The sequence below is a fragment of the Stigmatopora argus genome, chromosome 9 (assembly GCF_051989625.1).
Source record: "Stigmatopora argus isolate UIUO_Sarg chromosome 9, RoL_Sarg_1.0, whole genome shotgun sequence".
In the NCBI taxonomy this organism is placed as follows: Eukaryota; Metazoa; Chordata; class Actinopteri; order Syngnathiformes; family Syngnathidae; genus Stigmatopora; species Stigmatopora argus.
In genome coordinates this window covers 11,548,036-11,562,293 of record NC_135395.1, presented here as the reverse complement: position 1 = coordinate 11,562,293, position 14,258 = coordinate 11,548,036, and the positions used below count along the sequence as shown (strand labels likewise).

The window sequence follows — 14,258 nt, the reverse complement described above, 5'->3', positions numbered from 1 at the left end:
GGCCTGGGGTAATTAGCTCTTCAGGAATTAAGTCTGGTAGATGAAGCCATCATGTGTTTACCGTGAAATGACACCTCTAGGTTCAAAATTTGCATTCTGTAGTCGCTTGCGAAAGCATTAGTTCATTCCCAAACATGACTATTTCTGATCAGATTCATATTAGAGTATTTATTATGTGGTACTTGTAAATGAAGCACATTCGATTTGCACAAATTTATAATAAATGTTGTACTATCACTTAATGCCTCAAGTTAAATTGAAATTGTGACACAAACGTCCAAGTATTCATCTATATCAGGGGTGGCCAAGTCTGGTCCTCGAGAGCCCCAATCCAGTCTGTTTTCCATATCACCCCCCTCTACAGCACCTGAATCAAATGATCAACTCATCAGCAAGCTGTACAGAAGCTTCATACTGATCCCGATTATTTGATTTGGGTGTGTTGGTGGAGGGAGACATGGAAAACAGACGGACTTGGCCACCCCCGATCTGTATATATATATTTTTTATTTATTTTGCATCACAACACAGAGAATCCCCAAGGAATCATACAAGTCTGCCAAAATCCTTGCACAACAACTGGATTATTAAGAGCTAGAATGATAATAAAAATACCTCTGACAGCGACAACTAAAGAAGGCACGTGTCTGGGGAGAGGTGAACAAATATCCTTAAATAGCCTTGGCAAGTCTGCTGTAACATGAGAGAATTATTAGCACTGCTGCGCAAGATTACAGATTTCAATTAATTGTGATGGGCACAGATGTTGGTTGCGTCACTGCGAGGCAGCCTTGTTTTAATGTAAATTGAAGCAGTTAGACTGGGAGAGAGCTGCTCATGAACTGAAATAGACATGTTGACGTACAATACACTACAGTACAGATAGGAGCTTCCACAGCCAAGACAATTAGGTTCAATTTATACTACATGAATCAAGTGCCACAATTTTTTTATTTATATATATATATAGTTTTTTTTGCTCTCAATTGGCATGGCTGGGAAATGTGTCATGAAAACAAAAGACTGTAGTACAATCACTGTGACAATAGGAAATACTTTTTGTGTGATTTTTAACATGGTCGTGAGCTATAGTATTTTTCCTAAGTAAACATTGATGGTGGTTGCACTACACTAGGCAATAAATCACAATTGGGCAATTCCGCCTGCGGCATGAATTCAAATATATTGATACAAACAGACAATATACTGTGGGTACTAAATCGGAACTGTGTACTTAGTAATTCACTGTAAACCCAGCCTCGGGGTGATAAATATTTCCTCGACTGCTTTCCAAAGGAAAACAATTCTCTGTGTTGACTAATTAGAAACCCAGATGTTTGCAGTGTTCACCAGCAAAACAGATGTTGTAATGTCAAGTCAGGGGATGAGACAGACATGTCAATTGTTGCCGCCGGTTCCTGACCAGAGCCCGCGAGAGCTGCTGGGGTCAGAGTCCGTGTGCGCTCCCCCATCCAAACAGGATGTGCTTAAAGAAGGATGAGGACTTCTGTAGACCCTGGCACAAGGTGTCAAAGGACTTCGAGGGGGTTCTACTCGCTGCGGATGCGTGGGAACCAAGGCTGCCGCGATGACAGCTAACGTGGCGACGACCACCGCGATGAAGTCACACCATTGTTCGCGCCGATGCACGGCCTAAACGGTGGCGACCCTGTCGGGACGGGCTTCCTTCGCTCACTTTGATGCATGAAAGTGTGAAGGACAAAAAGCTTCCCTGTCGGATGTGCGGACAAACAGCATCTGCAGAATGGCTTTAACAAGACCCTTAACTACCATTTTGCCAGTTTTCTCAATTTGGTATAAAATGACTAACTGCATATGTGGATCCACAACACATTTGGGTCCCGAGTCATCAAGTTGTGCCTTGAGAGTGAATATACAATTAGTTTTTCACTCATACGGCACTAAAATGTCAATTATTTCAGGGTCAGATGAGGATGCACCCGAAGGTGACTTTCCATTGAATCTCTTCCTGTTTCCACATACAAAAATAAGGAAAAAAAACTATCATGGCAAGCATATTTTACTATGAATATTAATTGAACTGTCACTTCCAATCAATGTTCCGAACCATGATTTCTGTTTCAATAGTTTGACTTCACAATCACATTTGAAAAAGACAAAACAAAAAGATGAATGACTACTTAAATGTTTCTCAATTCTACTTTAAGTATTTTATTGTAGTCATTGTAAAGAAAATTTACAGCCCTGGCAGACATTTCTTGTTTTGACTGTAATAAAGTCTTAAGACGACCAGGCAAGATGACACTTTGCAGACACACTTGGCTGGAATTATTGTCAACAGGCTAACCCTCACGGCTGTTTTCCACGCAGCCGTGGCCGAGCCCTGGCAGAAGGCGATAAATCACAGCCTTTTAGTATCCCGGGTTGCAGGGCTCGTCGCGGGTCTCGTGTTCGTCGGTCTTTAGCGAGCCCAATGCGGAAGGTCTGTGACTCGGTTGCGACGCCGCACACCTGTTGCTGTGAATCTCGTCGCTCGTCAAGGTGTTACGAAGAGACGGGGCATGAAGAAGATGTCAGGATGGTACGGGCTCAACACAAATGTGACCTCAAATAGGGGACGCCGCATGTTGTAAATGCCGTACCCCAATTACTTGCTGCCGCTTGCATCATCCATTAAAGACAAATAAACACCTCTCTCAAATAGACCGCTCCCATTTCACAGCATCGACTGCAGCCAAGTCACATTTATTCACTCAGGCCTTAAGGACAAAAGTCTCAAATTGTGACACAGACACACATTTTAAAAAAAATCAATGAATGCTCATTCACTGCCACTCACCCAATATACAAATAGATTGGACTTTTACTTCAACTAGTGATCATCATTGAAATTCAATGCGGAAGGATGATGGACATCTAATATGAACTTGTTCAAGGAAACAACTGTGCATAGCTGGTTCCTTGGGAAACTACATTTGATGAGATTGACAGATGCCTAATCCAGAGCATCGGCACATTATTTTATAGTACTTCCCAATTGTAATTTTAGTATTTTTTGTGCTGTCTTGGTCCCGATAGCATCAGTGCAACACTAGCCAACACCGTACCTCACCTTAACTGTATCCCTCAGCATATGGCACCAACTGGCTACAAAAATGATGATGCTTCTGCCACAAAGTCATATTGAAACTGTACAGTGCACACACACACACACACAAACATACACCTGGCCAGTCCCCTATAGAGACCCCCCCTACCCCTAAATCAGCAACCCACCCATCAGAGGTCGCTGGAAGCGTGCGCTTTGGGGTGTGTTACTCGTCACGTCTAAAGCTGTCGCCACAGAACAGCTCCCCTCCCCAAAACGCTGCCACCCTTGCCCCCGCACCCCCGCAACGGCTGTCATCGCCCAGAACAAGATGTCGTGTCAAGGCAGGAAAATTACACAATAACGAGGCCCGCTTGAGATTAGGCTAATGAGAAAATCAAAACACAATTTAATTCTTGTCAGCAGAGAACGCGTCTTTAAATTACCTCTGCTAGTCGCATGCTGATTAAGAGAAGTGCGCCAGTCAGTCAGAACGCCGCCCAGCAAAAACAGCCCTGGGGGCTTATGGACCACGCACACACCAATGAATAACAACACACACACACAAATTAACCTCAGTGTTTGTTTCAGCAGCATTAACCCCTTCATGCCAAAATTTCAAAACTGAGCGTCTGTCATTCACGTAGATAGACGTCTGGTCAAATTTGGACTGGGAGAGTGTTTTGCTCCACAACTTGATGTCGTGATTGTAATTAACTGGAAAAATGCACACTACAGCATGTACCTATACAGCCGGCTCACTATTCCCAAACAACCTGCCAACATATGGTACCGAATGTTACATTTCCCTAATAGCCCCTGAGAAAACGGAAAACGGGTCCAAGTTGCATGGCGACAGCTCGCTGCCGTGTCTAGGTCTCCCCAACAATTGATTCAGCCAAAATTGCGGGTTATCATGTTCGGCGCCACCTTCAAATGAGAGGAATTTTAATTAATTACGCCGCCTTTTGTCATTTGCTCAAGGACATGTCAGCGACATCAGGCAGCAGCTGGCTGCTATGTGCCCCTATAAATCATGAGATAATATGTTCTGAAATCCTGATTCATACAATTACATTAGCGTTATGGACAAACATACTAATCAATAAATTTGCAGCTAGGTTAGAACTGATAGGTGACTAACTGCATTGGAGAACCACTTCCAATAGCGGTGCTGCTGTTGTGTCATTCAGAACAAGCTCGCCAAGTACAGAATAAACTCTTCTATTAACGCATTTTTACACAGAACATATTTTTCTATACAACAGCTATTTCACATTTTTGTAAATATTTTGGGACAATACTGAAGAAATTGACTTTTTTGGGACTACAGGTGCTGAAACCTGATTGGCTGATAAATTCTTACTTCAAAAGTCTGTTTCAGGAAGTATTGATGTCACAAACTGCACATGCGTACACTGCATTTTGTTTGTTGGCATTCAGAATAGAAGGCTCACTTGACAACAATGAAATACCGATGCAAAGTATATAAACATGTTTCATGTTTAGTATTATTTCCCCCAATAGTATCTCAACTTAGCATAAGTAAATGTATGTGAGCTCATTTTGAAATAACTAATCATCACATCTCATCATCGCATTCTTTTAAATATATTCCTGGCACTTTGCCCCTTGTGCATCCTACTCAGGAAGCCCCTTTCTTTGAAATTGTACTACAAAATATGTGAATGAAGTAAGCTATTTCCTCCATAGATCAAAGCATGAATCCATGTGAAGAGAAACCACTGACACCTTCTCACTTCCTGCCACTTCTCATGGTTCATCGAGGCTTTTATTGCCCGTGCGGAGCAGCCAAGCAACTAACTCCATTTCCACCTCCTCTTTTCATGCTCCACCGCTCACTCAGTCTCAGGGTCTCGCCAAGCCATATGGCAACCTTGGAATGCCGTACCCATTTTTCAGATAACTCCCCAAGCGAGAGGAGACAACACGGTCATGACCGATCCCGACTTTCTATGACAATTAGTGTTGCGCCAATACTCTTTTTTAACTCCTGATACCAAAGTATCGATACGTTTTTAAAAAAATAAATAAATAAATTACTGCACTCACATGACTGAAATTCTGTCTTTGCTTGGTCAGCACAGCCTAATTCACTGACTGCCATTGATACCACTAAATGTCCAATCATTTGAAAAGGGAGGGTCACAGTGCATGAATGAAAGTTTATTTGCTGGTACCCTCCCGCTTCATATGGATTGGACATATACTAGTGATAAACAAATTGGCCAGAGGGTGGACATTTGCCAGAACACAAACTATAAAGATCCTAGTTTTAGTATCGGTGCAATACTAAGGACTATTGTGCGCTTAGAAACAAAAGGTTGCAATTATGTAACGCTTTGAAAAAATAAGCTGACGGGACGAGTGTCTCCTTAAAATTTAGAATGTGATCAGAATTTTTCTGGATGCATATATCAGAAAAAAAGGACCTGGCGCAACTCGCACGAGGCCGAAAAACATCCTCTCATTGACTTTGCCGATGCATGACGGCAGCACCTGACAGTGCCCCGCCTATGGATGACAGATGAGAGTGCATGTGCTGCATATGTGGGGCATGATTATGAAGATTCACGGGAGAGCAGACACATACACAAACACTATCAGCGTGTGCCAACTGCTTAAAGACATGGCAGCGCACTCACACCAACCGCATCGTCCCATCTATTTGACATAGTAATTACAGCACTCGCTGATTCTAATGATGGATGAACTTCCAGTCAGGAGATGAGCAGTCTCTTTTCCTCTAGCTCATCATCCTTGGATAAGCTGTTTGTATCAAAAAGCCAGACTGAATAAAGATAATAATACTCAGCTTTTATTGACATTAGGGCAAAACTGCTTCCTTGATTTACGAGTGCCCCAATTTACACTGCACCTCGCAGTCATGTTATGCTTGCTACTTTATTTGCAAAAGGACTCACTCAGCTGGATCAGACCCCGTTTCCCTCTCCCCCGGCCCCCTCGCGTGATAATAAAAAAGACATCAGCAGGCGACGAAAAGGTTACCCGCAACATTTGCCGTGACCTTGTCGTCTTTGTCTACTCCCTGTGACAAGTTTTGATGCGTCAGGGGTGGCTGCCTTCCAAGCCATGAAGATGAACCCCCTAAACAACCTCGGCTAGATCTTTCTTGCAATGTCGCTTCACTGGTCGCCCAGGGGGACAGGGAACCTTTCATGCACTCATCTTCCTTTTTACTATTACTTTCTAATTTGGCATCATGAATAAATAAGGGTTGGAACCTCTGGGTACCTCCCATTATAATACAATTAGCGATACAAGGCTTATGGCAATGATTATTTCACATTATGACGAGACAACATTTACTGATACTTGCATATATATTCTTACTGGTGGCTACAAGTTGACACTGTCAGATTGGGAATAAAATAGCGCTTTCCTACATGTTTAACATTGTCTACCTCTAGCTGGTCTTACCGCTGTGAGCACTTGGGTACACACTGGAGTGTGTGGCGTTCAGGTGCAACTCCAAAAGGAACATTCCTGCTTAAAGCTCCGCTGGACAAGGAATTTGACTTCTGGGTTGTCTACATGGTCACAATAAGGCCACTCTAAAACTGGAACGTTAACTGTTGATTATCTATAGCATAATGTGAAAACGTCAGTATGACCAAGTCTGGATTTTAGCTTAGAATATTTTACATATTTCCACTAAGCGATGGACTGCCATTCCTGGGCCTTAAGGTGTTCATTGAGCACACAATGGTGTTGGTGCCGCCCTGGTTTAACTGCGGCCTGTTTCCGCTTATACGTAGAAGCGCCTTACTTTCAGAGGATGTGAACCAAGGGCGTGTTGTTGGCCTTGAGTCTCACCACTCCACACTCTTATGCTGGAGGGAAGGTAGCATTTGGACGTCTGCCTCTGCATCTTCCTGTTCGCATGGCATTTTAGAGCCCGCAAGACACACTGGGGCGGACCGATGGTGGCGCAAAAGTCCCGTGTTGACGTCAGCTCGACAAATAGGTGAGGACAAATTGGCAGCTTTTCATGGCTGACGCCGTGACTCAACGCTGCGTGCCTTTAGGGGGACAACCGCACGTTTCCGTCGGAGGCTCTCTGAGGTTGGAAAAAATGATAAATCTGGCCATCCGCCCGCACTTCCACACAAACGGTAGTAAAGTGTCGGAACCAAAAAATAGCAGAAATCTCTTTGGATTTGTTTATTATTATCCCTGAGGCCTGAGCACAGCAGAAAACATACTAATTTTGGCAAGTCTGCGTATCCTGGGGAAACTGGATGGATTTAGAGGTACAAACAACATGACACCAAACTAACCAAGGAGCAATCTAACTTTCAACACCATTTTCAATAATTGCAATGCAATTTGGTCGACATAGCCATCAAAATAGGACACATGGAAAAGTCTTATGGATAGGTAATAATATACTGCATCTATAAGGACAACTTCCATTGCTCACCTCAACTTCAGGTAATTTGACCAAATGATATCTGGCTGATATCAACTAGCCTCAAGCGACAAGTGACACTAAATTACCAACATTCCGTTGCTCTGCCAGCTGGACAGAGCATAACATCAAATTTGATGACAAGTCCCAGAAAGTTAAAAACAATAAAAATAACCCCTAAAAAAGTTTTGCATAGACCTTTTGGTTTCAATTTTAAAATTTGTTTTTTCACTCTGGATTATCTACAGGATTTTTAGATGGGAACTTGTTCAAATGAACCCTCAAATAAAGCACCTATCCAGTAGATAATATGGTGGATTTATTTATCAAATTATGCTTCAATTGGTAGCAAAGAAAAAGTGTCGCGTGAGTAGGTCGAATTAAAAAAAAAAACTGGCCCATTAATCTCTCAGCATTTGCCACTGAAAGGATCTCCCTTATTTTTTCTCTCTGTTGCCATTCCCAGTCTCTTCATAAATCTTTTGCCATGACTGTCATGAGGAAGGCCTTATGCAAGTCTGCATCCTTGTCGTGTTTGCATCTTGGCACGATCCTCAATTGTTGAATGGCGGTGTCGGTTCGGGGGGTGGCATACTGGTGCTCTTTGATGCGCTAAGTGATTTACAGAGTACCGTTCACAGGAAAGTGGCCTCTGACTCCAAATAGGAGCTCAGAAAAACAATAGCTCGGGAGTGATTTATCTCTCGTCACAGTAGTAGCTGTTTTGCGCCGGAATCGTTGCAGTGACGTACCGCTGATTGTTTTTGCTTCGGCTAACATCATTCATTTTCTATGAGGGGCTTGTCAGCATTTCAAGGATGGTTTCACACACCCGAGAAATTCGGACATCCTTGTGTCACAATGCTAATAACATACTGTCCAGCACTTTCTTCCAGCATGATCAATTTAGAAAAAAAATCGAATTATCTTTATAGAGATTTTAACCCTTACTCGCTCTAATTGTGGAAAAAAACAGTTGACAAAAACGTCCACTCGAATAGTCCATGTTATTGGCTGCCATTGGTGGCACGAGACATCGAATCCACTTTGACAGCGAGGGCGAAAGAACAAACCCTATGAAGTCAAAAGGAATTGGATGCCTAGTGACATAAAGGGCACCAAAAAATGCGTGTTCATAGCCAGTCCTCTCAGTTTAAATGAATTGGAGGTCTGTTGACATCACTGGCGTGGAGTAAGTTAAGTACTATGGTTTCTTTTAAATATAACTTTATTAAAAGGAAATGAATGTGGAGTGACTAGAAAAATGTCACTAAGTGCCACAATGTGCTTTACTTTGGGGTTGTGGTCACCCTACTTCTTGATCTATTATATTAGTATTTACTGATTTACACTTTAGATAACACTGATGGGGGTGAACCCACACGATCAGCGTGCTAAAGGGGATATGAAAAAATATCATGTATCATGTGTACCTCCACAGCGGCCTGTACCACTAAAGATGGTGAAAGGGGCTGAGGAGTTGTGGGGGCTGTCCTTTAAGGGGGTATCCCATTGTGTTACATAGTGAGAAATAATCATTCATTAACCTGTCGTGATCCCAAAGCAGAGGGGTGGAAGTGGGGGTGGTGGATATGGAGTCCCTCGTGGGGGTGTTGGGTCATGTCCACTGAGCGCACCAACACAAACACACACACAAGCACCTTAAAAGGATTATGTGGCCAAACACGCCCCCGGGTTTCCTTTTCAATTATGAAGTGAATGTGTTTATGAAATGGAGACCGCTGTCCGGCGAGACCCCTGGGGAGCACGTTCAGTGTGTGTGTGTGTGTGTGTGTGTGTGTGTGTGTGTGTGTGTGTGTGTGTGTGTGTGTGTGTGTCAAATGTGTCGGGGTCCCAGTGGCACAGAGTTTATTGTCACAGTGAAGAGTTAATCAATGTGACAATCATGTCTCCCTTGTTGCATCCCCTCTATCGCCGCATTCAAACGTGCCCATGTGCAAACACACAAAAAGAAATAATGAGCCTCTGTTCAGGTGAGCTAAAGTTATGGAAATTTGCGGGGGGTTGTGTTTGTTTTTGTTGTTTTTTTGTGCCGAATGTAAATGGATTTTATACTGTTTCTTATTTTATATAAAGTACACGTTACTATTTGTCAAAGATAAGTCGGGTCGTTATAGTCAAGTTATTTCAAATAAATGGGGTAAAATATTTTTTACAAAAACGGATGTTTTGCCACAATTACATTGCATGAAGCATTATTGAATATACTCAAACGTTCATTTTAAAAATACTCCAAAATACTTTTTAAGACGTATTCACATTAATTCCAAATAATAAAAATGTAATCATAAAAAGAAACAATCTTCATATTTTTGAATCAGCTCATTTGTATCTAATGGTCACTCTGAATAATTCATATAAAATCCGTTTAAAAGTGCCTGAATTTGTTCAAAATTAATTGTTTTTCCCCCAATTTAGATACTAACTTATTAACATTAAGTGACATTTGAAATGATATACGCCAATTAATAATTCTGTCCGTCTATCAAATTAGGACTAAAAATGTGCTCTGTGGCTAAAATGCGGACGTCCTTTAAAGCCTGATGTAGTGTACATGATCTACACAAGTGCATTTTGACAGCCTTGATTCATTAGATAATGACAATCCTGCTTTTTATGCCGAGGTAAGCGTACACAAAACTGTCTGTCGGCTAGGCTTGGGGTCAAAAAGCGTCCCGGTGTGGAGAAGGTTAACTTGGTTAATGGGCGTTCGGGCCGATAGGGCATTGACGGGATCAAGGGCGGTCCGATCAATGCGCAAATGTGGCAATGAAACAGACAGCGACCTTGACGTGAAGAAAGGTGGTCACGCTGGTGCGACTGGGCCACCTTTCAGTTTGTCGTTGACACCCATTTTCATATATTTCATGACTAAAAACAGAATAATCCTAACACGTAAAGCCACACAATCAGATCAGGTGACCTGCTAATTAAGTGCCATTATAGTGTACAAAGATGTACACATTAAATGCCATTTGGCTTTTTTCCCAGTCAGTCTCACATCCAAAAATATGGAATCGGAACAACCGTAACTGATATATTTCATAAAATGAATGGCATTCTTAGAACAGAACATTATGTGCAAATACTTGCTCGCCCTAGCAAGAAATAAACCATGACGTTAAATCTCAAGCATAAATTTGTCATCCAATGGACACGGACCTCAAGCATACTGACAAACTGGTTACAAAGTGCTTTAAGGACAAGTCAACCAGTGGAGTGGACATCACAAAGTCGTGATCTCAATCAAATTGATTTAAGAACAAACATGAAAAGCCACATGTGAGCAATTTGGCCTAAAACTTAGCTGGATTACACACGTTCTGATAGAAGCGAATGGGCCCAAATTCCTGCCAACTCTTGTGAGAAACTCGTGGAAAGCTATCAAAAACTTTCGAAAAAGTCTTACAGTTTAAAAGCAATATTTATTTTACCGATAAATTACATTTTAAGCCTTTAGGGGGAGCGCAGGAGCCAAAGATTTAGTTTCCTCCTGCTTTAAATCAAATCAAATGGTTTGAAGTTGGAATGCATCCCTGGAGACACTTTAGTCCATTGCAATCTCATTTCCCCGTTTAATTGGCGGGAAAAAGAGAAGTCCCTTCCCAGACTTCTTATCTTATCTTATCCTCAGTGGGCGAGCGTTCCCACAGAGCACCTCTCAAAGCGTTCCGCCTTGCTGCTCCTAGCAGGAATACTGGCTGTTCAGGGACGTCAACTGCAACTTGAACCTTTAATCCAGAGGCTCTCCTGTATCCAGGGAGCCTCCGATTACTCGTCATTTACGCTAATCCCAGAAATTTGCACCATGCCGCCAAGAGGTTCCAAGGCAATTTTTTGAGCCCCGCCACTTTCAAGGTTGTGACTAGTCAAATGTTTGAGCAGTTTGACGTTATATCGGTCAGATGTGGGTAATTTTTTCTGTGAATCGGCAATCTTTCTTGTGGAGAGAACTTTCCAAAAGGTAAATTATGTTGATTTTAATACTGAAATGATCACTATTGAGGCAGTTAACATGAATTCAGTCAATTCAGTTAACATTCATTCATTCTCTGAACCGTCGGAGAGGGTGCTGGAGACAACCTCAGCTAACTATAGGCACCAGACAGAGGACACACTGAATTGGTGGTGCTACAGCACACTACAGCACTAACTAGTTTCAAGACAATTGGTTGAAAAATGTCAGAGGAGTAGGATATCAAATGTTTCCTATCGAGAAAAACAAGAACAGCTACTGCTACTTGAGTGGCAACTTAACTCGCTGGGAGAAACGATGGCACAAATGTTTTGATGGTTGATGTCAGAATGGTTTGTATAGATTGCAAAATGGATCAGAATTATCATTTTGCTCATGTCTAGCTTTAACACAATGTGACCGATTTGAATGGGAAACCCTCGCTGTTCCCAGCCTGAGATTTAAAAGAACCGTTCTGTGCTTTTTATGGGTTTATCTGGGCAGTAAAGCACTACCTCTCTCACCTTCAGCTGTAAAATTGACCTCGTCTCAAGCCAACACCTTTGATGTGTAAAAACCAGAGGTGCGTAAAACCCTTGCCAAGTGGCCATATGTGAAACCAATAGCGTTTTTCCAAAAAGTAGCGGCCGCTTACGGCACCTCCGTCTTCGGTAAAAGCCAGGCGACTATCAGAGAGGATGGCGTGGAGATAAATCTTAAGTGGGCAAAAAAAAAAATCGAGATGGAAATCCAATCTACTCTTTTTGAAAGTGCAGCAAGGAGGAAATTCAAGACAGTGCGGCAGCTGTACTTGCAGGATGGGGATAAAGCTTTTTTCCATTTTGCCGGACGACACACAGCGCTATGCTCTTTAACCGGGTGCAATGTGGTTCTTTTCAAAAACATTTGAATTTACACACTGCTGTAATCATTTCAAAGTAAAGCCACCATTTTTGGAATTGTGGACTACAGGGGGCTCTGATCTCAGTGCTGCCCTTGATACCATCAATTAGGGGTGTCGGGTGGTGGTCCCCATTAAGCAGCAAAGACAAACCATACACTCTCTCACACATGCGCACATGCACACATGGACACTTGTTGGGGAACTTAAAACCTGACATGACAGTGCGGCCCATTAATAACATGAAGATGAATTGAAGGCCATTTCTGGTATGTTCTTGGTCCACTAAAGTGGTTAAAAGCTGAATTGGCGAGTAACAAAGGTACAAATAATTTATCGCTACATGAGTGATTCCTTTCTTGGTGACTATTTACCTTTTAAAAACAAATATCTGGCTTGTGTACAACCTACCTTGCCAAAACTGCCTTGTCAAAAATCTCATTTTCTGTCTCTCACTTTGTAGTATTGACAAAGTAAAAAGATAATTTACTCTAAATTCCATTTATAGTAGTTTGACTTGTTTCGTTTTCACTTCTTATTTATGTCATCTTTTTTCCCCTTTCCCCCTTGGACCTACCTTCTTGTCATTGGTTGCCATTCCTTTCTTTTTAAATACATTGTCTTGCTTGCTTGCTTCGCCAGGGTTCAAACTTGGCTCCTACAACTGTTAAGATAGGCATGTTAACCACTTTTTCACAAGCCTGTTCATTCCTTTATTCTCTTTCATCCTACCTTATTGTCCTTTGTTTTCTCCATTTCTTCTTTTCCTGCTCCTTCTGTTTCCTTCCAAAACACAAGAGCCTCCCTGTAATAGATAAATTTAGATTTTTTTAACAGTATTTCTTAAGCTTTAGATTTTGTTGATAAAAAAAAAACATGCAATGGTCTTTGTAGCACCACTTAAGGACAGCTTTTGAGTACTTTCACTACATCGGAGTACTTATCTGCCATGTTAATTGCAGTCTACAGGTTTACATGCTTTCAGGTAAACTAAGGGCCAATCAATGGCACATATGTTGCACATTAAACTGGGAATGACTTTCTTCCCCTTCTAACCCTTCGATGACAGACGCGCTCTGATTCCACACATGTTGAAATGTAAGAAGCGATACATGGCCGCTTTGATACGGGATGATTTATTGGGCCTTGACACTGGCCGAGGAGGGGCGGGTTCTACGAGTGGTTGATGTCAATCGGACACATTTGTAATGATGTTATTTGTATTTGAGGAAAGGACGGGTGGACTGTAAGTCAGTAGTACTTTTCAAATTTGGTTTTCTGGACCCAAGGGGTCTGTGAGTTTTATCTTACGGTACATAAAATAACAGGCATAAATTATGGATTTACTTTAGGTTTCATTTAGAGAATATATAATTCAGTAAATGAATTAATTTACTCCTTTATTTGAGCTGAAAAATAATTCAAACCTAAATTTATTGTTATATTCATTCATTCGTTTTTCGTCCTGCTTATTCTCACTAAGGCCCCCAAAAATATCATTTTATAGATGTATAGAGAATTCTAAATGCAATTTGTGGTTTATGCATATTTCATATTTGGTGAGCACGGGAAGCTTTTTAATGATTGAAATGTGTAATTAAATCACAAATATTCCTCTTTGCTATATCCGAAACTGCAGCTGAGCTAGAAACATCAACAAATAATGCTGACCTCCTGGTTGGAGGTAGCCATGCTGTTTTAGGGTCTATCTCTCACACATATAATTATGTCCTACATCTAATCCACTCACTCGGCCGTAAAGCATGTGGGTTCAAATCCGGCTAACTCAATTAGCCAATGGAGGGATTATTAGAGGATGATCTGGTCCAGTCCTCAACAATTAATATAACCTATCATA

General features: G+C 41.7%; 1 protein-coding gene across 1 annotated transcript in view; it reads right to left on the bottom strand.

Annotated features, from left to right (window-relative positions):
* Nucleotides 1-13,066, bottom strand: part of lbx2 (ladybird homeobox 2) — a 36,647-nt gene extending 23,581 nt beyond the window's left edge. The window contains exon 1 of the mRNA XM_077610405.1: nucleotides 12,978-13,066. The gene's annotated coding sequence lies outside the window, so the exon portion shown is untranslated. The remainder of the gene's footprint in view (nucleotides 1-12,977) is intronic.
* Nucleotides 13,067-14,258: the final 1,192 nt, after the last annotated feature.